The sequence below is a fragment of the Rattus rattus genome, chromosome 2 (genome assembly GCF_011064425.1).
Source record: "Rattus rattus isolate New Zealand chromosome 2, Rrattus_CSIRO_v1, whole genome shotgun sequence".
In the NCBI taxonomy this organism is placed as follows: Eukaryota; Metazoa; Chordata; class Mammalia; order Rodentia; family Muridae; genus Rattus; species Rattus rattus.
In genome coordinates this window covers 75,159,616-75,182,903 of record NC_046155.1, presented here as the reverse complement: position 1 = coordinate 75,182,903, position 23,288 = coordinate 75,159,616, and the positions used below count along the sequence as shown (strand labels likewise).

At 45.1% G+C, this 23,288-nt stretch overlaps 1 pseudogene; it reads left to right on the top strand.

Annotated features, from left to right (window-relative positions):
* The first annotated feature begins 14,017 nt into the window (after positions 1-14,017).
* Positions 14,018-23,288, top strand: part of LOC116893123 — an 18,021-nt pseudogene continuing 8,750 nt past the window's right edge.

Below are 23,288 nucleotides of genomic sequence, written 5' to 3'. Positions count from 1 at the left end.
GTTGTCTTCTGACACTCTCACCAAGCATGCATACACGCAGGCATCATGTACACACACGCGCGCGCGCGCGCACACACACACACACACACACACACACACACACACATCGTGTACACACATATATCATGTGCACACAACAATTATAAACAAATAAAAAATCGTCAAAAGGAAACTATTTCCAGAATGGCAGACCAGATGCTTCTGCATCTGAAAAGGTTCACCCAGGTCCCTCTCCTACAGTCAGCAAGGGCATCTTCGGTTTTGGGGCCAGATTTCTAGAAACTTGCAAGACTAAGACTCTCTCAAATTTCTCCCAGGGAGGGGCCTGAAGACCCCTTGAAAGACAGCCACACCCGTCTAAGAAAATCACCAGTAACTTTTAAACTATGAATCCAACTTGTCGTGTCATAGTAAGTAGGACAGGCATGCAAATATTATTTTTAAGATTTATTTATGTATTTTATATCTGAGTGTTCTATCTGCACGTGCACCTGCACGCTAGAAGGGGGTCAGGTTCCATTACAGATGGTTGTGAGTCACCATGTGGGTCCTGGGAATTGAACTCAGGATCTCTGGAAGAGCAGCCTGTGCTCTTAATCACTGAGGCATCTCTCCAGCCCAAGGCATCTATTGTCTGACTAAAAAGGTCCAAATCTCCCCTATAAACCAAAAGTAGAGAGGACTCCATCTTTGACTTCTTCAGAGGTGCATTTCCCACTGTTATTGATAATAAGACTTTTTTTCCTCATATAATAATCCTGATTATGGCTTCCCTCCCTCTACTACTGCAATTCCTCTCCCCCTCCCTTCCCCTTCCCCTCCCCCTCCCCTCCTCCTCCTCTCCCTTCCCCTCCCCTCCCCTCCCGATCTACTTCCTTTCTCTCTCCCTTTCGAAAACAAACAGGGTGGTGGCGGAAGCAGAGGCAGGTAAAGTTCCAGGCCAGGCTGGTCTACAAACAAGTTTCCAGACAGCCAGGACCACACAGAAATCCTGTCTTGAAAAAAACCTAAAGAAAAAAAAAAAAAAAAAAGAAATGGGTTTCTAAAGGATAATATAATATATAACATAATTAACACAATATAATACAGTATAATAATAAGATAAAACAAAAACTAGCACATCAGAATAAGACAAAGCAACAGGAGGAGAGGCAGGAGACACAGACCTCGGTGCAGAGACCCACTTGTTAGCACACAGGAACTCAGTAAAAAACCACTAAACTAGAATCCACAGTATATACACGAAGGAACTGTAGGGGCAAAAAGGAGAGAAAAATATAAATAAAATTAAACTTAAAAATAAGATAATGAAAATACAAAAGCAATAAAAGGAAAGCCCTCACTCCGATTATGAGACAAGGAGCTGCCAAGATGCCCCAAGTTCTGCCCCGAGTTCTGCTCCTGTTGGCACCTGCTGCTGGGCAGGGGACTTGGCCTCAAGAGTTTCCCCAATGAGACTCCCCTGGAGGACACTGCATTGTCATTTGCAAGTGGTCAGTTGGAGATTGCTCCTGGCTTAGGGACGCGGCATGTGTCCATCTCATCATCAGCTCCAGCCCCATCTGGTGCAGACCTGTGTGGACCTTGTGCCTGCTGCCTCGGTCTCTGTGAACTCATAAGCTTTGATATTGTTGATTCAGAGGGCCTTGTTCTCTGGTGTCCTCCTTGCCTTCTTTCTTACACTGTTTCCACCTTCTCTTCCTTGGGATTTCCTGAGCCCTGAGAGGAGGGATTTAATGGAGCCATCCCTTTTAAAGCTGTGCGTTCCAAGATCTCTCATTCTGTCTGGCTGTGGGTCTCTGTATTTGTTCCCCTCTGGGCAGGAGGAAGTTTTTCTTACACTGGGAGTCATTTTATTACTACTCTTCATTGTTGTTCTTCTTGCTGTTTGCTTGTTTTTGTTTGTTTGTTTAGAACAGTCGTATTAATTCTGCCCCAGGTCCCTGGTCTATCTAGTTTCAGGTTGTTGGTCACCCCAGCAGTGTCATGTGTGGGTTTCATCTCATGGAGGGGGCCTTACGTCAAATCAGACATGGGTCGGTTACCCCACAGGCTCTGTGGCACCATTGCACTGGTGTATCTAGCAGGCAGGACACCGGTGTAGATCAGAGGGTTTGTGGTTACACTTCCCCTTCGGTGGAGTGCAGAGTGCCTTCCTGTACCAAAGAATCTAGATGTCTAGATGGAGAGGGGACAGCACCGCTCGACTTCTCCGTGTTCAGTGAGCTGTGCTTTCTTCAGCCATGGGGCCTTGCCATCAGTTTGTGGAGAACAATTTATAGTCTTGGCAACGACAACTTGATTTGTATGTGTGTGTTCCATGGGGTCTCTTTGGCTAACAACTTAATTACATATAACCCAATCCTGGTATTGGAAGCTTCCTTTGATGACAAGAGATGTCCAGTTACAGCTCTGTCTCCCCCATTATTCAGCGATTTCATTTTGACCACCTTCAAATATGTGTATATTTCAAGAGGTTTCTTCTGTATTAGGTTTTCATACTGTCCTAGAGGAATTTTAATACAGCAACATGGCTGCTCTGTCAAGGGATCACATCCAAAGACCTTCTAGGTCTATGTGATCTGGCTGGAACGCAGACACTCTTTTAGTACCACCTTTAATCCCAAACAATGAAAGTAAGGTCAGGTGAGAGAAGGAAGCAGCCAAGTTTGAAAGAGATGTCTACTTGAGGAACAGAGAAAGTGACAAATCAGGGAATGATTTGGCAGAGTGGGTCAGAGACAGGACACGCCCAGCTCTCATGAGACGAGAGAAAAAGAGAGGGACTTAAAAGAGCAGTGCAGGAAGAGGCAGTAGTCAGCTTGGCCAGTCAGCTGGGAGTCAATAGTGCAGTGCAGTGGGGTTGAGTTCATTCATGAGTTCATGCAGTTCAGTGCAGGGCGGCAGAGGCAGCTGAAGTCAGAGACTAAGGGGCCAGAAGATCAGAACTGATGTTATTAAATATCAGATATCGGCCCACGCCTGTCTGGATTGAGCACACCCAACCTACACCAACACAGTTCCACATGGTGAGATTTAATGGGGGAACGAGACAAGGGGAAGGGGTGAGAGAAAGAAGAGAAAAAAGAGAGAGAAGAGAGAGGGTAGGGCTGGAGAGAGGCTCAGCGGTTAAGAGCACTGCCTGCTCTTCCAGAGGTCCTGAGTTCAATTCCCAGCAACCACATGGTGGCTCACAACCATCTGTAATGGGATCTGATGCCCTCTTCTGGTGTGTCTGAAATCAACGACTGTGTACTCCCATACATGGAATAAATAAATTAAAAGAGAGAGAGAGAGAGAGAGAGAGAGAGAGAGAGAGAGAGAGAGAGGGTAAGAGGAAGAGAAAGGGGTAAGCAGCCCTTATATAGTCAGGCACAGCTGGCTGTTGCCAGGCAACTGTGGGGCGGAGCATACCTGACTGTTCCCAGGTAGCTGTGGGGGTGGAGCTTAGACAGAAAACCAACAAGAACAAATTGCCACAATTAATTTGAGGTCAAGCTGTAACTTTAATTTTTTTCAAATCCTATTTTTAATGATTGTTCTTAAATGCTTTATCTTTCCTTGTAACCCACTACCCACCGGAGGTGGTGGAAAGGAAAGGATGTGGGGAGGGGAGTGGACTTGCTTAAAAAGGTTCTTTGGAGCGACTCCCATCTGTGTTATTCAGAAATCAGCAGTTTAGTTCACAGGTTAGCAGGCAGCAGCAGCTCAATCCACTAGCAAACACCTCACAGATACACCAGCAGTGCAGTTCTGCAGAGTCAAGTTAGCAATAGCGGTGACACGACCTAGCGGAGACAGCCAGGCCTCAGCCTTGGCTTGAGTCCGCAGGAGAGACCCGGAGGAACACCAGAAGAAGTTCTCAGCCTTCTCTCAGGGAAGCAAAGATCAGCTAAGACTCGAGACCCACAAGCATTGCACGGCTAGCTGCACCAGCAAGCCAAGTTCTGTCTCCGTCACTCCACGGAGTCCTATTTATACCCTCCAAACATCACATGTCCTCACCGTGCCTTGCCTCAGCACGTGCATCCAATTAGCCCGAGTCCTCAGAAGCAGCAAGAAACTGCAGCTCACCACCGGAAGTGTTTGGGTGAGTTTCTCTCTATAGAGTCCTGACAAATGCAGCTCAACAATGTACGGTGGACCAATACATTCGTGTTGTTAGCAACGAATCTTTCATCATTTGTCCTTTCACATGCTTGCTTTAGCAGAACACCCTCTCTCCTCTGTCTGCTTCAGCATGTACTTACATATACATAAAGGGATGTATGTATGTTCTAACAAAATGTTCCTTCACGTGTTTGCCCCAGCAAAACACCATCCAACCGACTTTCCAAAGAACCCTTGAGTTTCCACTTCACCAAGCAGAGCAATTCAGTAAGAAGCTGAGAGAAGGCAGATTGAGCCAGTTAGCTTGGAGAGGAGTTTGAACCAGAACAGCTGAGTTGAACCAGCCAGCTAGAGATGAGAAAGAACTAGAAAGGGTAAGCTTTATTCAGCAGTAAGCCTCTGTGGTAACAATTACTTCAGGCAAATAAAAGATACTTTTATACCTGTCTCTCCTCATATTCCCTTCCTCATCCCTCTATTTCCTTCCCCACTTCATTTGAGCCTCCTGTTCTAGTCTCCTTCCTCCATCCATCCATAACTATCTGTTCTATTTCTCTTTCCTAGGGAGATCTACCGTACTCTCCAGTCCCTTATTCCAGACCTAACTACTGTGGTATTGTATAGATTGCACCTCCATTATCATTGACTTAACAGCTAATATTCACATGTAAGCTAATACATTCCATATTTGTCTTTCTGGGTCTCGGTTATCTCACTCAGGATGAGTTTTTTCTAGTTTCTTCCATTTGCCTGTAATTTTCATGTCTTTTTTTTAAATTTATTTATTTATTATATGTAAGTACACTGTAGTTGTTTAGACACACCAGAAGAGGGCATCAGATTTCATTACAGAGGGTTGTAAGCCATCACGTGGTTGCTGAGAATTGAACTCAGGACCTTTGGAAGAGCAGTCAGTGCTCTTTACCACTGAGCCATCTCTTCAGCCCATTATTTCAGCTTTTAAATGGCTGAATAATATTCCATTGTGTAAATGTACCACATTTTCTCATCCGTTGATCTGTGACAGACGTCGAGGTTGTTTTCCAACTTGGAGCTATCATGAAGAGCAGCAATGAACGTGGTTGAGCAAACGTCTCTCAGGTAGGACGGAGCATCCTTTGGGTATAGGCCCCATGGCCGAGCATATACAAACCACTACAGTGGCATAGCTGGATCTCGAGGTAGTTCAAGTTTCGTGAGAAACCCCACATTGGTCTTCATACTGTCTGGACACATTTGCACTCCTACCAGCAAAGGATGATTGTTCTGATAACTTCACATCCTTGCCAGCGTTTACTTTATTGATCTTAGCCAATCTGCTGGGTGTAAGACAAAACCACAATGCAGTTTTGACTTATATTTCCCTGATGACTAAGGTTCTTTAAATGTTTCTCAGCCATTGAGTTTCCTCTTTTGAGAATTCTGTTTAGAGCTGCACCCATTTTTAAATTGAGTTATTTGATTATTTTTTTTAAATCTTAGGCTGTTTATTTCAAAGGTAAACCTGATCCTTGAGATGGGTTTATCAGTAAGATTGCTGGCATGGAGTGTGGGCATCAGGACCTCGGAACTTTTTGGATTCACAACCACTATCAGGCTGTGCTGGATGAGAGTATCTTTAGTCTCCTTAGAGGTCTCAGCCATGTACTTTTGGTAATAAGCCATCAAGGCTTTGGAGATGGACTGTCAGATAGCATAGATTTGGGCCACATGACCACCACCCTTCAGATGAACCTGGATATCCACACCAGCACATCGCTCCTTGCCCAGAAGCAGAACCAGCTCCAGAAACTCGCTCAGCTTGATCATCTCCAGGGGATGTCTGCTCACCCATTTCCCCATGTGCAGTGTGCCATGCTGCGGCTGTCTTCTTGTGATCGAAGACCTACACAGGCTGCAGCAGATCCTGCGATTGTGTAGCAGCAAGTAAGAACTCGAGCTCCTCACCTCATGGTGCCTCCAGAAAGGGAGGGTTGGTTTCTGCATACCTTGTTTTTCTTAAGTTCTTTATATATTTAGATGCTAGCCTTCTAATGGATGTGGAATTGGTAAAAATAAATAAATAAATAAATAAAATAAACTTTTCTCATTCTGTAGCCAGCCTGCTTCTTTGTCTGAATGACACTTCGTGATGCAGAAGATTCTCAGTCTCATGAGGTCCATTTATTAATTGTTGGCCTTAGGGCTGAAAATTGCCCTTTGAAGATCTGCAAAGAACAGTGTTGACATTGTGAAGGGGACTGCACTGAATCTGTAGATGGCTTTCGGTAAGATGGCCACTTTTTTTTTTTTAATTAAAGATTTATTTATTTATTTTGTATATGAGTACACTGTAGCTATCTTCAGACACACCAGAAGAGGGCATCAGATTCCATTACAGACGGTTGTGAGCCACCATGTGGTTGCTGGGAATTGAACTCGGGACCTCTGGAAGAGCAGTCGGTGCTCTTAACCACTGAGCCATCTCTCCAGCCCCAGGATGGCCACTTTTACTATGTTAATCCTACCTATCCGTGAGCATGAGAGAGTTTCCCATCCTCTGAGCTCTTCAGTTTCTTTCTACAGTGTCTTAGGGTTTTTCTCATACAAGTCTTACACTTGCTTGGTTAGAGTCACCCCAATATTTTCTATCCCTAGAGGCTCTTGTGAATGGTGTTAGTCTCTCTCTGTCCATTTGTTGTTCATATACAGGATGGCTACTGATTTTATGAGAGTTAATTTTGTATCCAGCTAATTTGCTGAAAGAGTTTATCTGTTGTAGGGGTTTCCCAGTGTCTGAGTCTGTGAGGTGCCGAGAAGTTTTATTCTTTTGTGTTTGTATGAAATGTTCTGTAAATATGTTAGGTCCAATAGGGTTTTTTTTTTTTTTTAAGATTTTTTTATTTATTTATTTTATCTGAGTACACCATTGCTGTCTTCAGACACAACAGAAGAGGGCATCAGATCTCATTACAGATGGTTGTGAGCCACCATGTGGTTGCTGGGAATTGAACTCAGGACCTCTGGAAGAGCAGTCAGTGCTTTTAACCACTGAGCCATCGTTCCATCCTTTTCCCCAGGCAACATCCATCCTTGATATTAAGGTATGCTTCTTGGATGCAGCAGAAGGATGGGTCCTGTTTTCACATCCATTTTGTTAGTCCGTGTCTTTTCTTTCTTTAAGACAGGTTTTCTCTGTGCAGCCCTGGCTGTCCTAAACTTACTCTGTAGACAACGCTGGCCTAAAACTCAGAGAACTTCTTGCCTCTGCCTCCCAAGGCTGGGATGAAAGGCATGTGACAGGACTGCCTGGTTAGTCTGCGTCTTTTTATTGGGGAATTGAGACCTTTGATGTTGAGAGACGGCAGTGAGCAGCGTACATTGACTCCTGTTATTTTGTTGTTGTTGTGGTGGTGGTGGTGGTGGTGGTGGTGGTGGTGGTGGTGGTGGTGGTGGTGGTGGTGTTGGTGGTGGTGGTGTGGTGGTGTGTGTGCACATGTGTGTGTGTGTGCACATGTTTGTGTGTGCGCACATGTGTGTGTGCACATGTGTGTGTGTACATGAGTGTGTATGTGTGTGTGTTTCCCCTCTTTCAATTTGCTGGTCTGAGATTGTTTATTCTTTTGTTTTCCTGGGTGTGGTTAATCTTTTTAGATTGGAGTTTTTGTTCTAGAGCCTTCTGCGGGACTGGATTTGAGGATAGCTATTGCTTAAATTTGACTTTATCGTGGAATGTCTTCTTTTCTCCATCTTTTGTGATTGAATGTTTTACTGTGTGTCATACTCTGGGCTGGCATCTGTGGTCTCTTAGGGTTTGTAAACATCTATCCAAAGTCCTTCTGGCTTTTCCCGTCTCCTTTGAGAAGTCAGGTTTGTTCTTTTTGCAAAACAGGGTTTCACTGTGTAGCCTTGGCTGTCCTGGAACTTACTTTGTAGCCCAGGGTGGCCTATAACTGAGAGGTCCACCTGCCTCTGCCTCCTGAGTGCTGGGATTAAAGACATGTGCCACCACTGCCAGGTAGAAGTCAGGTGTTATTCTAAAACGTTTGCCTTTATGTGTTAGCTGGTCTTTTTCCCTTGCAGCTTTTCTTTGCTCTATACATTTAGTGTTTTGACTATTATGTGCTGAGGGGATGTTTTTTTCCTGTCCAGTCTGTTGGTGTTCTGTATACTTCTTGTACCTTGACAGACATCTCTTTCTTTAGGTTAGGAAATTTTTCTTCTATTGTTTTGTTAAAAAATATTTTCTATATCTTCGACCAGGATTTCTTCTCCATCTTCTATTTCTATTATCCTTAGACTTGGTCTTTTCATAGCGTCCCAGACTTCCTGGATGTTTTGGGCTGGGATTTTTTAGATTTAACATTTTCTTTGACTGAGGTATCCATTTCTTCAATCCTGTCTTCAATGCCTGAGGTTCTGAGGCTCCTGTTCAAGCGCCTAAATTGTTCGTATCCAGATTTCCCTGAGTTTGAGTTCGTTTATTGATTCTGCTTTTACTTTCAGATCTTGAACTGATTTTTTAAAATTTCCTTCCACTGTGTTTTCATAGATTTCTTTAAGGGATTTATTCATTCCTTCTTTAAGGCTATCATATTCATAAAGGCTATTTTAAGGTTTTCGTCTTCTGCTTCAGCTGTATTGGAATATCCAGGACCCACTATGGTGGGGCTGCTGGGCTCTGGTGGAGACAGTCTGTCTGGCTATTATTGATTGTGTTTTTTATGCAGGCGTCTGGGCATATGGGTTTGAGAAGATTTTAATTCTGAGTGCTGGTAATTGGTCTTGTCCTTGTTGGGTGGGTGTTTTGTTCTTTGGTTTCTTTTGTGCTCTCTGGTTCTTAGAAGACTATGGTATTTGTGTGTTGCTGGTAGGGAGTTCTTCTGGATACCTGCTATGCGCAGCCAGTAGCGGTTCTGGGTAAAATGTGTTTCTGGGTATTGGGAGCTGACACTTAGGAAGGGGGATGGGCTAGAAGATGAGGTCTGTCTTAGGGTTTTACTGCTGTGAACAGACACCATGACCAATATAACTCTTATAAGGACAACATTTAATTGGGACTGGATTACAGGTTCAGAGTGAAGTTCAGTCCAGTATCATCAAGGAAGGAGCATGGCAGCATCCAGGCAGACATGGTACAGGAGGAGCTGAGAGTTGCAACTTTTATTCCAAAGGCAGCTAGGAGAAGACCGGTCTCCACATGGCTAGAATGAGGGTATTAAAGGTTGTGCCCACAGTGACACACCTAATCCAACACGGCCACATCTATTCCAACAAGGCCACACCTCCTAATAGTGCCATCCCCTGGGCCAACCATATGCAAACCATCACATTCCACTCCCTGGCCCCCATACACTTGTCCAAACACATGAGTCTATGGGGGCCATGGCTAAACATAGCATAATGCAAAATACATTTAGTCCCACTTCCAAAGCCCCATGGTCTATAGCAGTCTCAACGATGTTAAAAGTTCAAAGTTCAAGACTCTTCTTAGATCCATCCAATCACTTAACCGTAGTCTCCAAAGCAAGACAGGAAACCAACCGGGCAAACTCTGCATCTGCATGTCTGATGCAAAAGCGGTCTTCAGATCTCCAACTCCTTTTGCATCTTTGTTGACTGCAACTTCTTTCTCCTGGGCTGGTTCCACTCCCTGTTAGCAGCTTTTCTCAGCAGATATCCCACAGCTCTGGCATCTCAAACATCTTGGGGTCTCCAAGGCAAGTTCTTTGCATGACCTCTTCAATCCTGGGTCTTCAACTGCCATTGAAGCTATACCTTCACTAATGGCTGTCCATGGCCTCTCACAGTGCAAAGCCTCAGCTGCTCTTCATGACCCCTTCATGCCTTCAAAACCAGTACCACCTGGGTGACTCTTACTCATTGCCAAGTTCAGCTGCAGCACGAGGTACAACCTTGTCTATCTCTGAAACACAGCTTTTTTGTGCTCTCAGAAAATACTTCTCAGAAGATTTTACCCCAGTGATGTTTAGTTTAGTTCCAGCTAACCAGCATCAATTGTCCCAGTAGTCTCCTTCTCCTCTTGACTCTAAAGGCAGAGCCACATGACCAAAGCTGTTGAGTTCTGCTGCTTGCTGGAGCTGAAACATGGCCCCTTGTCCTATTAAATCATCACAGGCTTTTGGTTTTCCAACTCCTTCACACTGCATAGCTTGGCGGTCCTGAAATTGCTCTGCAGATTGACCTTAAACTCAGAGGCCTGCTTGCCTCAGTCTCCTGGAATTAGAGGCGTGTGCTACCTTGCCTAGGCCTGAGATTTTCATGGCCACTATGCCTCAAGATCTCCATGTCAAGATCCAGGTCAGAAACCTGTCTATCAGCCTCAAGATCTGGATCACAGGTGTGCCCTCCATTTCTGGATTGCAGTCCATTCCAGATGTAATCAAGTTGACAACAAGAATAGCCATCACAATGCACCCCTTGTCAACTTGACAAATCATATGTTCAAATGAAGCAATGACCAGGTCATAGATACACCTAACATGATGTAATTATCCCTTGTACAATCGCAAATGCATTGAAAAATCTTGAAAAGATCAGTGTCCCTTGGGAGCACCCTTTTAGTACCTCAACTTAAATAATGATTGATATTGTCTCAATTGATGCTAAAGAAAATGAAAATAAGCACGGATATCTATACAAATGTGTTCTTAACAAAATAAAACAGGGGCTGGAGAGATGGCTCAGTGGTTAAGAGCACTGGCTGCTCTTCCAGAGGTTCTGAGTTCAAATCCCAGCAACCACATGATGGCTCACAACCATTGGTAATGGGATCTGATGCCCTCTTCTGGTGTGTCTGAAGACAGCTACCGTGCACTTATATATAATAAGTAAATAAATAAATCTTTAAAAACAAACAAAAAGCCAAAATAAAACAGAAACAGTCACACCACTTATAATCCTCGTTTCTGCACCTGATCATGTGGCCTTAGATGGTGTTTATAACTACCTTCCTCTGCTACCCATTCTGTATTTTCTCCACCCTCTTCAAGCACCTCAGCAGGTCTTGGCTCTTTTCCTGGAAGAGTGACCCATACCTTCATTCCTGATGGGTCTGTGTCATCCTGCTTGGATTAGGCTGTTGTAGTTTCTCATTGACTTTAACCACAGGTCATGGTAATACTAAAAGGAGCCCTAAGGGATCTCCTGCACTCCAGACATAATTCTTATCTGCAGTGTGAAGAGGTAATCCAATCTCCCCATGGTGATCTGTATCTATCACCCTTCCTAACTCTGTTATTCCTTTCTTACTTCACCTGCTGGTTTAAGAGCATTAAAAGCCCAAAATGACCAGGGGGAAGTCTGAGCTTCCAGTTCAATGGAATATGTGTTGTGGCTCCTGGTGGGAGCACTCCTCCCTCTGGAACCAAAACATCTAGGGCAGCAGAACTTAAGAGTTGTGGGGACAGGAAGCAAAAACTTTCCTAGTGGGTCACTAGGAGTAGATTCCTAGACCCATAGATCCTGGCTAGGGGAGAAACTGCACCAGTTATCAGATGTTGCTTCAAAGTATATCCTGCCCTCTGAAGGACCAGCCTGCTCCAGCCCTCCATGCTGCTGCCACCTAATTGGCGCTGTAGCTGCATCTTCAAAAGGCCAATCCATCTTTCTGACCAGACCAGCTGCTTCAGGATGATGGGGAACAAAGACCAGTAGATTCCATGATTGTGGGCCCACTGTCGTACTTCTCTGACTGTGAAATGAGTTCATTGGTCAGAAGCAATACTGTGTGGAATACCATGACAAAGGATAAGGCATTCTGTAAGCCCACAAATGGTGGCAGGAAAGGCAAATCTATAACCAGAATAAGCATCTACTTCTGTGAAAACAGAACATTGTCCTTTCCACAGACAAAGTAGGCCAATGTACTCAACCTGCCACCAGGTTGCTGGCTGGTCACCTTGAAGAGTGGTGCCATATCTGGGGCTCAGTGTTGGTTTCTGCTGAATGCCAGATCTGTCAACAGCAGAAACTGTATGTAGCCAGGTCAGCCTTGGTGAGCGGAAGTTCATGTCGTTGAACCCAAGCATAACCCCCATCTCGGCCACCATGATCACTTTGCTCATGTACCCATTGAGCAATGACAGGGATGGCTGGGGAAAGAGGCTGATGGTTCACAGAACGGGGTCATCTTATCAACTTGATTACTGAACTCAGAACGGGGTCATCTTATCAACTTGATTACTGAACTCGCCGAAGTCACCTTTTGGTGAGCATTTACGTGGGACACAGATATCTTCACATCTTTTGCCCATTTCGAGAGATCTATCCACACACTTCTTCCCCAGATGCCTTTCTCACCAATTGTCAAATCGTGATCTTTCCAAGACCCTGACCATCTAGCCAATCTATCAGCTACAGCCCATGAGTCAGTGAACAATCATACATCTGGTCATTTCTTCTTCTAAACAAACTGTAATACCATGTGTACTGCCTGAAGTTCTGCCCACCGTGAAGATTTCCCTTCACTGGTATCTTTCAGGATTGTCCTAGGAAGCTGCAGCTGTCCACTCCTGGGTGGTGCCCGTATAACGTGCAGAGTCATCAGTAAACCAGGTCCTAGTCTTCTCTTCTTCAGTCAGCTGATCATAGGGAACAACCCATGAGGCTATAGGCGCATGCTTGGTAACAGATGGCATTGTAACAAGAATACAAACCATAGGCGTTTGAGCAACTTCTTCATGTAACTTGCTTGTGCCTTCAGGACCTGCTCTGGCCTGATCATGTACATACCACATTCATTTGACAATAGATTGCTGCTGTGCATATCCTACTTTATGACTTGGAGGGTCTGATAACACCCAGCTCATGACGGGCAGTTCAGGTTGCATGGTAACTTGGTGTCCTATTGTCAAACGGTTCAGTTTCCACCAAGGCCCAATAGCAGGCCAAGAGTTGTTTTTCAAAAGGAGAATAGTTGTCTGCAGAGGATGGTAGAGCTTTGCTCCAAAATCCCAATGGTCTCTTCTGTGATCACCTGCAGGGGCCTCCAGAGGCTCCAAACAGCATCTCTATCTGCCACTGACACCTCAAGCACCATGGGGTGCTGGATCACATGGTTCACAGGCACAGCAGCCTGGACCTGATGAAGAGCCTCCTCCTGTCCCAGGCCCACACAAAGCTAGCAGCTTTCTGAGTCACTTGGTAAATGGGCCTGAGTAACACACCCAAGTGAGGATTGTGCTGTCGCTGGAATCCAAACAGACCCACTAAACACTGTGCTTCTTTCTTGGTGGTGGGAGGGGCCAGGTGCGATAACTTATTCTTCATCTTAAAAGGAATGTCTCTGCGTGCCTCACACGACTGGACTAAGAATTTCACTGATGTAGAGGGTCCTTGAATTTTGGTTGGATTTATTTCCCATCCTCTGATATACATATGTGTTACCAATGAGTCCAAAGTGGTTGCTACCTTCTGCTCACTTGGTCTAATCAGCATAATGTCATCAATACAGTGCATCAATGTGATATTTTGTGGACGAGACAGATGATCAAGATCCCTTCTAGGGGCTGGAGAGATGGCTCAGTGGTTAAGAGCACTGACTGCTCTTCCAAAGGTCCTGAGTTCAATTCCCAGCAGCCACATGGTAGCTCACAACCATCTGTAATGGGATCTGATGCCCTCTTCTGGTGTCTGAAGACAGCTATAGTGTACTCGTATAAATAAAATAAATAAGTCTTTTTTAAAAATCCCTTCTAGGGGTTGGGGATTTAGCTCAGTGGTAGAGCGCTTGCCTAGGAAGCGCAAGGCCCTGGGTTCGGTCCCCAGCTCCGAAAAATAGAAAAAAAAATCCCTTCTAACTAAGCTATGATACAGGGCAGGAGAGTTAATATATCCTTGAGGCAAAACTGTAAAGGTATACTGCTGGCCTTGCCAGCTGAAAGCAAACTGCTTCTGGGGGGCCGTTATGGACAGGTACCAAGAAGGCATTTGTGAGATCAATAGCCGCATACCAGGTACCAGGAGATGTGTTAATTTGCTCAAGTAATGAAACTACATCTGGTACAGCAGCAGCAGTCAGTTACTACCTGGTTTAGTTTTCGATAGTCAACTGTCATTCACAATCCATCTGTCTGTCTTCACTGACCAGATAGGAACGTTAAAGAGGGATGAGGTGGGAACTGCTGCCCCTGCATCTTTTAAGTCTTTGATGGTGGCAGAAATCTCTGCTCCTCCAGGAATAAGACACTGTTTTTGATTCACTATTTTCTTTGGCAAAGGCAGCTCTAAAGACTTCCATTTAGCCTTTCCAACCATAATAGCCTCATGTCACAGGTCAGGGAACCAATGTGAGAATTCTGCCAATTTCTAAGTATATCTATTCCAATTATAAATGCTGGAACTGGGGAAATGACCACAGGATGTGTTCGGGGACCCAATGGACCTACTGTGAGTCAGACATCAGCCAAAACTCCATTAATCACCTGGCCTCCATAAGCCCCTACTTTAACAGAGGGCCACAATGTTTCTTGGGATCTCCTGGGATCAGCGTCAATTCAGAACCAGGAACCAATAGACCCCGGAAAGTCTGATTATTTCCTTTTCCCCAGTGTATAGTTACCCTTGTAAGAGGTGGTAGGTCCCTCTGAGGAAGAGCTGGAGAGAGGCTAACAGCAAAACTTTTAGGTGTCTTAGCAAGATCCTTATTCAGGGGAACCTGGCCACCCCTTCATTCAAGGGGTTCTGGACCTGCAAACTGGCTCAAGTCTGGAAATTTATTCACCAGCCAAGATTGCCTTTTGTCGTGATCCAATGACAAGAAAAATCCTTTCTTTCATTTGAGAGTTTTTCTGCTTATACAGATAAACAGATATGCAGTAGGCTTCCTATCTGTTTCATGCCTGGAAACACCATGACTGATTAGCCAGTACCAAAGGTCCAAATGAGTCATGCCATTGTAAATTTCACCTCTTCTGTGCTGGCCATTACGGGCTATGTCATTATAAACATTGTTTTGTCTACACTGTCCATTAAAATAACTACGATCACCTTGTCTCTGGCAATTCACTGCTGCCACCTGGCCCTTGCTACCTCGGGGCCCAATTGAACCCACTGCATTTAATTCATCTGATTGAGCAGCAGCGTCTCCAACCCTAAGGTCTGGTACAAGGAAAAGGGCAAGAACAGAACCCTTCAAATGTGCTGCTGCCCCTCTCACCAGTTTGGGTCTTATAGGATTTGTGAAGGGCATTACCTTCTGGGCCTTCCCATTGTGGAGGATTAGGTCTTACACAGCGTATCCACTCTAGCAATGCAAGTTCCCTGAGCCTTAAAATCCCTTCATCAACAGGAAGCCAAGGGATATCAGGCATCTCCAACTCCTTTTCAGTAGGCCGTCCTCTGATAACCGCTTCAGCCAACCATTGAAACAAACTTCTGACACCTTTTTTTTTTTAACTGTGTGAGCTTCCATATTAAACCTAGAGTTTCCACTCAGCCCGATATAGTGTTATAATCTTTCCACCATTATCCAGCACCCTTAAAATCCATTCCCACACATATTCCTCAGACTTCTGCTTGAAAGAATTACCAAACTCATTGAGCTCCTTAGTACTGTAGCACGTTTCCTCATGGACTACACTTTCTACCTCCCCTCTAGGGGCCTGCTTCACCTTGAGTCTGGTTATAGGTCTAGAAGAAGCTATGGTGGGCCTTGAGGAGCATCAGTATTATCTCGCCCAACATTTTCTTCAGAGAAAGTCACTGCTGGTTTATCAGACAATGAAGGATTAATTTCCTCCTGTGAAAAAGGCATTATTTCAAAGGGTGGGTACTACTTCCTCAGGCGAGGTAAAGCCTTGAGAATCTGAGGATTCAAAGTTTTCAGCTCAGGGTCCTCCCACACATCCCCATCCCAAGTTACAGGATGCCATTCTTTGCCAGTTAACGCCCTTACTTTAACTGCTGATGCCCTCCCTCTGAGGCTGAGACTTGAATTTTCACTGTAATTCAGCCAACCTTATAACGAGGGCTTCAGTTTGATTTTCTGCAACTCGAGCTCCGTGGCTGCTGGAGAGAAGATTCTCTTCAAGGGCACACTTAGAAAACCTTGAAATTGTTTACTTGCATCTGAAGCCCTTCAATTTTATCAGACAGCTCATTCGTTTCCTTCGTCAATTTTTCCAGACATACTAAGAGCAACAAACCAGCAAAATAATTTTTCTTATTTTCCCCCAAATTGTAGAAAACTTCATATACTGGATCACCTAATCCATTGCCAGTCAGTATTGACGGATCAAGATAATAAAGGCATTAGCTTCTTTAAGTTTGAAATAGTTTCCACCACGGACGGGCCTTCTTTATTTCCCGAGAACGCACGAGAGAGAATCTGGAGAGACTTCAGTAGTTCAAGATGCTGGTGAATTAGAAGGTGCTAGCAAATTATTAAACCAGATTCTTTTTTTTTCTTTTTAAGATTTTTTTTAACATTTATTTATTTATTATGTATATGTCATACAGCATTCTGCCTGCATGTATGCCTGCAGGCCAGAAGAGGGCACCAGACCTGATTACAGATGGTTGTGAGCCACCATGTGGTTGCTGGGAATTGAACTCAGGACCTCTGGAAGAGCAGACAGTGCTCTTAACCTCTGAGCCATCTCTCCAGCCCCCAGATTCTTTTTTTTTTTTTTGTTTTTTTTTTTTTTTTTTTTTTTTTTTTGTCAGAGCTGGGGACCTAACCTAGGGCCTTGTGCTTGCTAGGCAAGCACTCTACCACTGAGCTAAATCCCCAACCCCTTCTTTTTTTAAAAAAAAGATTTATTCATTTATTATATATAAGTACACTGTAGCTGTCTTCAGATACACCAGAAGAGGACATCGGATCCCATTACAGAAGGTTGTGAGCCACCATGTGGTTGCTGGGAATTGAACTCAGGACCTCTGGAAGAGCAGTCAGTGCTCTTAACCACTGAGCCCTCTCTCCAGCCCACTAAACCAGATTCTTAAAAGATTCATCCTTATACTTCTGCTTTTCTAGAACCAATCCTGTTACCAACTTCTGTCTTAGTCAGGGTTCTCTGAAGTCACAGAACTTACAGAATGTCTCTCTATATATTAAGGGAATTTATTGTGATGACTTACAGTCTGTAGTCCAACTAGCCCAACAATGGGCAGCTGTGGATGGGAAGTCCCAGAGTCTAGTAGCTGCTCAGTCCCACGAGGCTGGTTGTTAGATCTGGCCTTCTGTAGAAGTAGGTTTCAGCAGATGCGCTGGCAAGTAAGGGCAAGCAGTTGAAGGTGAATCTTCCTTCTTCCAATGTCCTTCTGTAGGCCTCCAGCAGAAAGTGTGCCTCAGATTACCACGCCTAGATCTAAAACTTGCTTTGCCCCAGGCTGACCTTGAAATCAGGGATCAGTTCGCCTCAGTCTCCTGGAATTAGTTGTGTGTACTACCTTGCTTAGGCCTGAGATTTTCATGGCCACTATGCCTCAAGATCTCCATGTCAAGATCTGTGTCAGAAGCCTGTCCTCCAGCCTCAAGATCTGGATCACGGGTGTGTCCTCCATTTCTGGATTGCAGTTCATTCCAGATGTAATCAGGTTGACGACTAGAAACAGCCACCACAGGGGGCTTTCTCACAGTCCAGAAGAGGGTGTTAGGTCCCCTAGACTGACCGGAGGCAGTTTTGAGACAGCCAGTGTGGATGCTGGTATCTGAAGCCTGGCCTTCTAGAAGAGCAGCTAATGCTCTTAATGACTGAGCCATGTGCAGCCCTAGGAAACTGATTTTAATAATTATGAGAACTGACTTAGTTCAGCTAGCACGAACTAATGCTCCTCCCTCACAGTACCTGTCAGCTGTGCGGGACATACAATGGAGTTTAGGAGACTTCCCACGCCTATTCTAACTTTTGCCTTTGTTCCTTCAAACTGTAAAAAGGCAGATTCTTTTTCTTTTCTTTTCTCTTTTTGATTTTTTTTTTTAGAGACAGAGTCTCACGTAGCCCAAGCTGCCTTCACACACTCCATATAGCCAAGAAAGACCTTGAACTTGTGAACTTATGATCCTCCTGTCTCCGCATCTTTCAAGTATTAGGATTATGGGCATGTGCCACTCAAGCTGACGGCTGACATAATTTTCTATCTTCCTCCTGCTGTAGTTAAAAATAAATAAATAAAAGCAATAGTTCTGGAAGTTTCTATGCCTATACCTGAATATAAGTTAGAAATGTTTCCATCTCCCACCACACTGTTTTGAAATGTTTGTATTGGCCTTGCCTGCACTCCCGGACCTGGTTTTCTATTGCAAAGACTGAGCTGAGGGAACAATCAGTCCCAGCAGATCTGGCCTCACCTCTCAGGAGTCAGGGCCAGCATGTCCTGTGAACATCAGTTCATAGTCCCCTTCGGCATGATGGGGCTCACAGGCAGGGCGATCAGAGCTTGTTAAACAGTGATGAAGGCCTGACCACAAGTGACTGTGCACTTTGTGCTGTCAACGTCAGTCGTTCAATAAACGAGCGTTCAGGTAAGCGCTGCCTCGCATCTGTGGTGGAGTCTACTCCATGAGAAATACTCAAGGCACTGAGAAGAAGAAAGGTTTGCCTCATGTTTCCGTCCACAGTCAGCCAGCAGGATTGCTTTCTGACCTATGGGGAGATGGAAAGGTTAGGGCAGAACTGAGCTGCTGGCCTCACAGCACCAGGTAACAGAAATCAAAATGGGGCCCAAATAAAATCTGCATCTCCAGCCAGACCCCGCCTCCTCATAACCCACTCGGTATGAAGTCAGACAGCACATTTCACTGGTGGGCTTAGCAGTCTGATAAGCCAAATGCTTCGTGATAGACCAGGCCTCAGGATCTCATCTGCCTCACACAGTCCTTTGAGGGGCATGAGAGACATCTCATATCCAAACGGTGGCAGGCAGCGGGCTCCATTGCCAGCGTGGTTAGGGCTGGCACAGTAGTTTCCTTTTCCTTAAAACTCACATCTGATGCTCAGACACTGGGAATAGTGTTGGCATTGCCTACGTTTTTCATCCACCGTGCGCAGTGTGACCCTCTGACATCACCAACACCAACTGAGGCTCTCGTCAGGAAACAGCACAGATTGCCACATTTTGTCTATATTTGTAAATGTCTTCATCAACATCAGAATGTGTAAATGTTTTGCTGTGACACTCAGAAGCTGACTAATATCTTAACTGTTCCTGTTCCTACCAACAGAAACCTCATCTAGCCCTCTGGCCTCTGACGTGCCACCCCTCACTGGCCTCCTCCCGCTTCATTAATCTTAACTCCTTCGTTTCAGGACACTCACTGAGCCAGGGCTAAGCCTTAAATCCAGGTGCTGACGGACAGATGCTAGGTAATTTATGAAAACAGGAAGCAAAGTCTTCACCTCGTCAGGGAGTGCGGTGGGGATCAGTAAACAGAATCTCTTTCTTCAAGACAGGGTTTCTCTGTGTATCCCTGGCTGTCCAGGAATTCTCTCCAGTCTAGACTGGAACTCAGAGATCCACATGCCTCTGTCTTCTTGGCGCTGGGATTAAATGTGTGTACATCTCACAGCTCCTGATTTTTTTTTCAAAAGACAAAGAAATTGGCCCCTTTAATCAAGGATAGTCTGTGACCCCTGGCTTCTCCACCCATGCCTCAGTTCATGAATGATAATTCAGAGGTTTATAATTTATTAACAGTGCTTACGGCCTTTTGCTAGGCTTGCTCCCTGACAAGTTTGTAACCTATTTAAGCGGTTTAGACTATCCTGTGTCTGTCATGTGGCTGATTATCTCTCCTCAGTTTCATACCTTGAACTTCTTCATATTGTCCAGAGTTCCTATCCCTGTACCGGAACTCTCACCTTCTACTTCCTGCCTTTTGCTAATAGGCCATCATCTTTTTATTGAAGGTGATGCTTCCGCAGAGTACACAAGACATTATTCCCTACAACAGCCTTCTTGGAAGAGACGTGAATGACCTGAGAAGAACGAAGCAAAGAGCTCCCTGGAAACTGCTGTCAAGGTCACCCTACAGCCTCACAGGTTCAGCCTGCCAACTAAGAGTTTTCTTTACCTTATCTTTCTTTTCTTTTGTTGTTGTTGTGTGACTAAGAGCCACCTTCAGCCTCATTGGCCACTCTGCCATCTTGGCTTGAGGGGGTTGGACAGGTATGTGTGCCTGTATGTTCATACGCTTGTGGGAATAGGCAGAACACATGTATGGTGCTGCAAGTGGAGGCCAGAGGTCAACACGGGGTGATGCTCCCCAGGTGGTCTTTTTTTTTTTTTTAATATGATCTTACTTTCTACACAGACCTGAATGGCCTGGAGTTCACAGAGATCCACCTGCCTCTGACTCCTGAGTGCTGGGGTTAAAAGTGTGCATCAACACACTCAACACCGCCTTTTGGGGTTTATTTGCTTGTTGGGTTTTGGTTTTGGTTTTTTGAGACAGAGTCTTGAGGCTGGAGAGGTTTCTTAGTGGGTAAAATCACTTGCTCTGTAATTTTAAGGACCAGAGATTACAGCATCCATCAGGATCACAGCATCTGGTTAGTAGCAAGTAGGGTGTTCCACAGATGCCTGGACTTCAGCTTTGAGGGATCTAATGCCCTCTACTGGTCTCTGAACACTCACACAGCCAGACTCATGTACACACACACACACACACACACACACACACACACACACACTATACACACACTGCGCACACACACTGTACACACACACACACTGTACACACACACACTGCACACATACTGTCCTAGTTAGGGTTACTATTGCTATGATGAAACACCATGACCAAAGCAACTTGGGAGTTAATTTGTTTATACTTCCACATTGTGGTCCATCACTGAGGGAAGCCAGGACAGGAACTCACACAGAAGACAGGAGCTGATGCAGAGGCCATGGAGGGGTCCACCAGCTCGGGATGGTACCACCCACAGTGGCCCAGGTCCTCTCCAGTCAATCACTAATTAAGAAAATACCTTTCAGGTCTGCCTATAACCCGATCTCACAGAGATCTTTTTTCTCTCTCTCTTTTTTTTTTTTTCTTTTTTTTTCGGAGCTGGGGACCGACCCCAGGGCCTTGCACTTGCTAGGCAAGTGCTCTACCACTGAGCTAAATCCCCAACCCTGGAGACATCTTCTTAACAAGGCTCTCTCTCCTCTAGGAATATGTACATATACAAAGAAAAGGAAGCCATGAGACTGAGAGAGAACGAGGGCAGGAAGTGTATGAGAGTTGTTAAAGTGGAGAGGGAAAGGAGAAGATGATATGACCAGATTTTAATTTCAAAAATAGTATTAAAAAGTTAAATAAAATTTAAATACATCAAAATTGAAAAAAGACAGAGTCTTACTTCATAGCCCAGGCTGGCCCAGGTCTCCTGATCCTCCTGCTTTAGCCTCCCAAGTGCTAGGATTGAAGATGTGTGTTACCACTTCTGGTTGAAAACTTTCCCAGCATGCTAATTATGAGCAGATATCAAGTCACCAGACAGAAAAGAAAAGCATCTGATGTAAAATTCTTGTGTACAACTTAACAAAACCCCAGCCTCCACCCCATGCCTCTTCATAGGGGGAATGTCTTTATCTCTCTTCTGTTTGGAATACTGGAGTCGGGGTGATCTATGAGGAAAAGTGGTTGATTTAGTTTGCCACTCTGAAGGCTGGGGAGTCTGATATCAGGGTGCAAGCATCTAATGACACCCACTTTCTGCATCACCCCAGGCTTTAGAAGAGGAAGGCTTTGCACGGGGGTGCACACCTTTAACCCCAGCACTGAGGCAGAAGTAAACAGATCTCTGGTAGTTTCAGGCCAGCCTGGTCTACATGGTGAGACTCTGTCTCAAAGGGGAGAAAAGGAGGAGGAAGAGAAGTCTGTGACTCACCGTGTGACGCCCTCAGCTGGGTTGAGGCAGCTGAAAATGGACTTGGACATTACCCCTGCGGGGGAGTGTGGTGCAGACTGAGCTCTTGACACTGTCCTCGTGTACTTCACAGCCAACCCTGTAATAAGAGTAGAAAACAGGAGAGAGCTTCCAGATGGAGTCACCAACACAGCGAAAGAAACAGACCCAGAACAGAGACTGTAAGATCCAAAAGGCAGGGCTGGAGAGATGGCTCAGCGGTTAAGAGCACTGACTACTCTTCCAGAGGTCCTGAGTTCAATTCCCAGCAACCACATGGTGGCTCACAACCATCTGTAATGGGATCTGATGCCCTCTACTGGTGTGTCTGAAGACAGCTACGGTGTACTTATATATAATAAATGAATAAATCTTTAAAAAAAAAAAAAAAAAAGATCCAATAGGCAGCGAAGACACACACACACACACACACACACACACACACACACACACACACACACACACACACGGCTTTCAGAGGGGTCATAACCCAGAAAGGGAGTAGATCCCATCTCTGTCTGTTCCAGGACCAAGTGAGTTCAAAGACAGCCAAAGCTACATAGTGAGATCCTGTCTCGAGACAAAGTGAACAAAAGACAGACAGACAGGCCGATGACAAACTAATTACAGTCTGATCTGGGCCAGCAAATGGGCACCAAATGCTGGCCTGCTGTACCCAATTTGCCCAGTAATTCCTATTCTTTCTCCACTGTTTTTGAGTCCCTGATATTCATAGACTTCAGTCAATGATAACCGAGTGCTCCTAATGGCTAATATAAGCCCATGCTCAGGGACTGATTTTCTCATGTTGCCTCAGATGAGGGAGCCTTTGTCTCCAGGTGGGGTGACTGTATTATGTGTCTGTCCACTTTGACAGCACTCAGACCCCTCCCATCCCTGTCATGTCCTGCAGCCTCATAAGACAAACTATGAGGCGCTTTCAGTTGTCTTTAATGTCTTTCCCAATCCAAGCAGTTTGGACGCTGTGTTTCCCCCAGCATCATAGTTTCTGGGCTGGGCCGTTGCTAGGGCTTCTGTTCATCGGGTCTGGACTTTCCCTTCCTCTGTATTGAAGATTGAAGCTGAAGGGTATCTTCTACCTCATTTTCTCCCTCTCTGTTGTCTGATTCATTCCGCTTTCCCACTTTTCCTGCCAAACCAAGGCTAGTTCTGTGAGTGGTGTCTGCATGTTTCTTTCTCACAGTCATTGGCTTACATGGGTGCCTTAGTTGCAAGTCTAACCACTCACAGTTGTCAGGCACATGGGATCCCACCCCATGGACACTACGTTAGCCATTGTGAAATGTTCTCAGTCCCTCA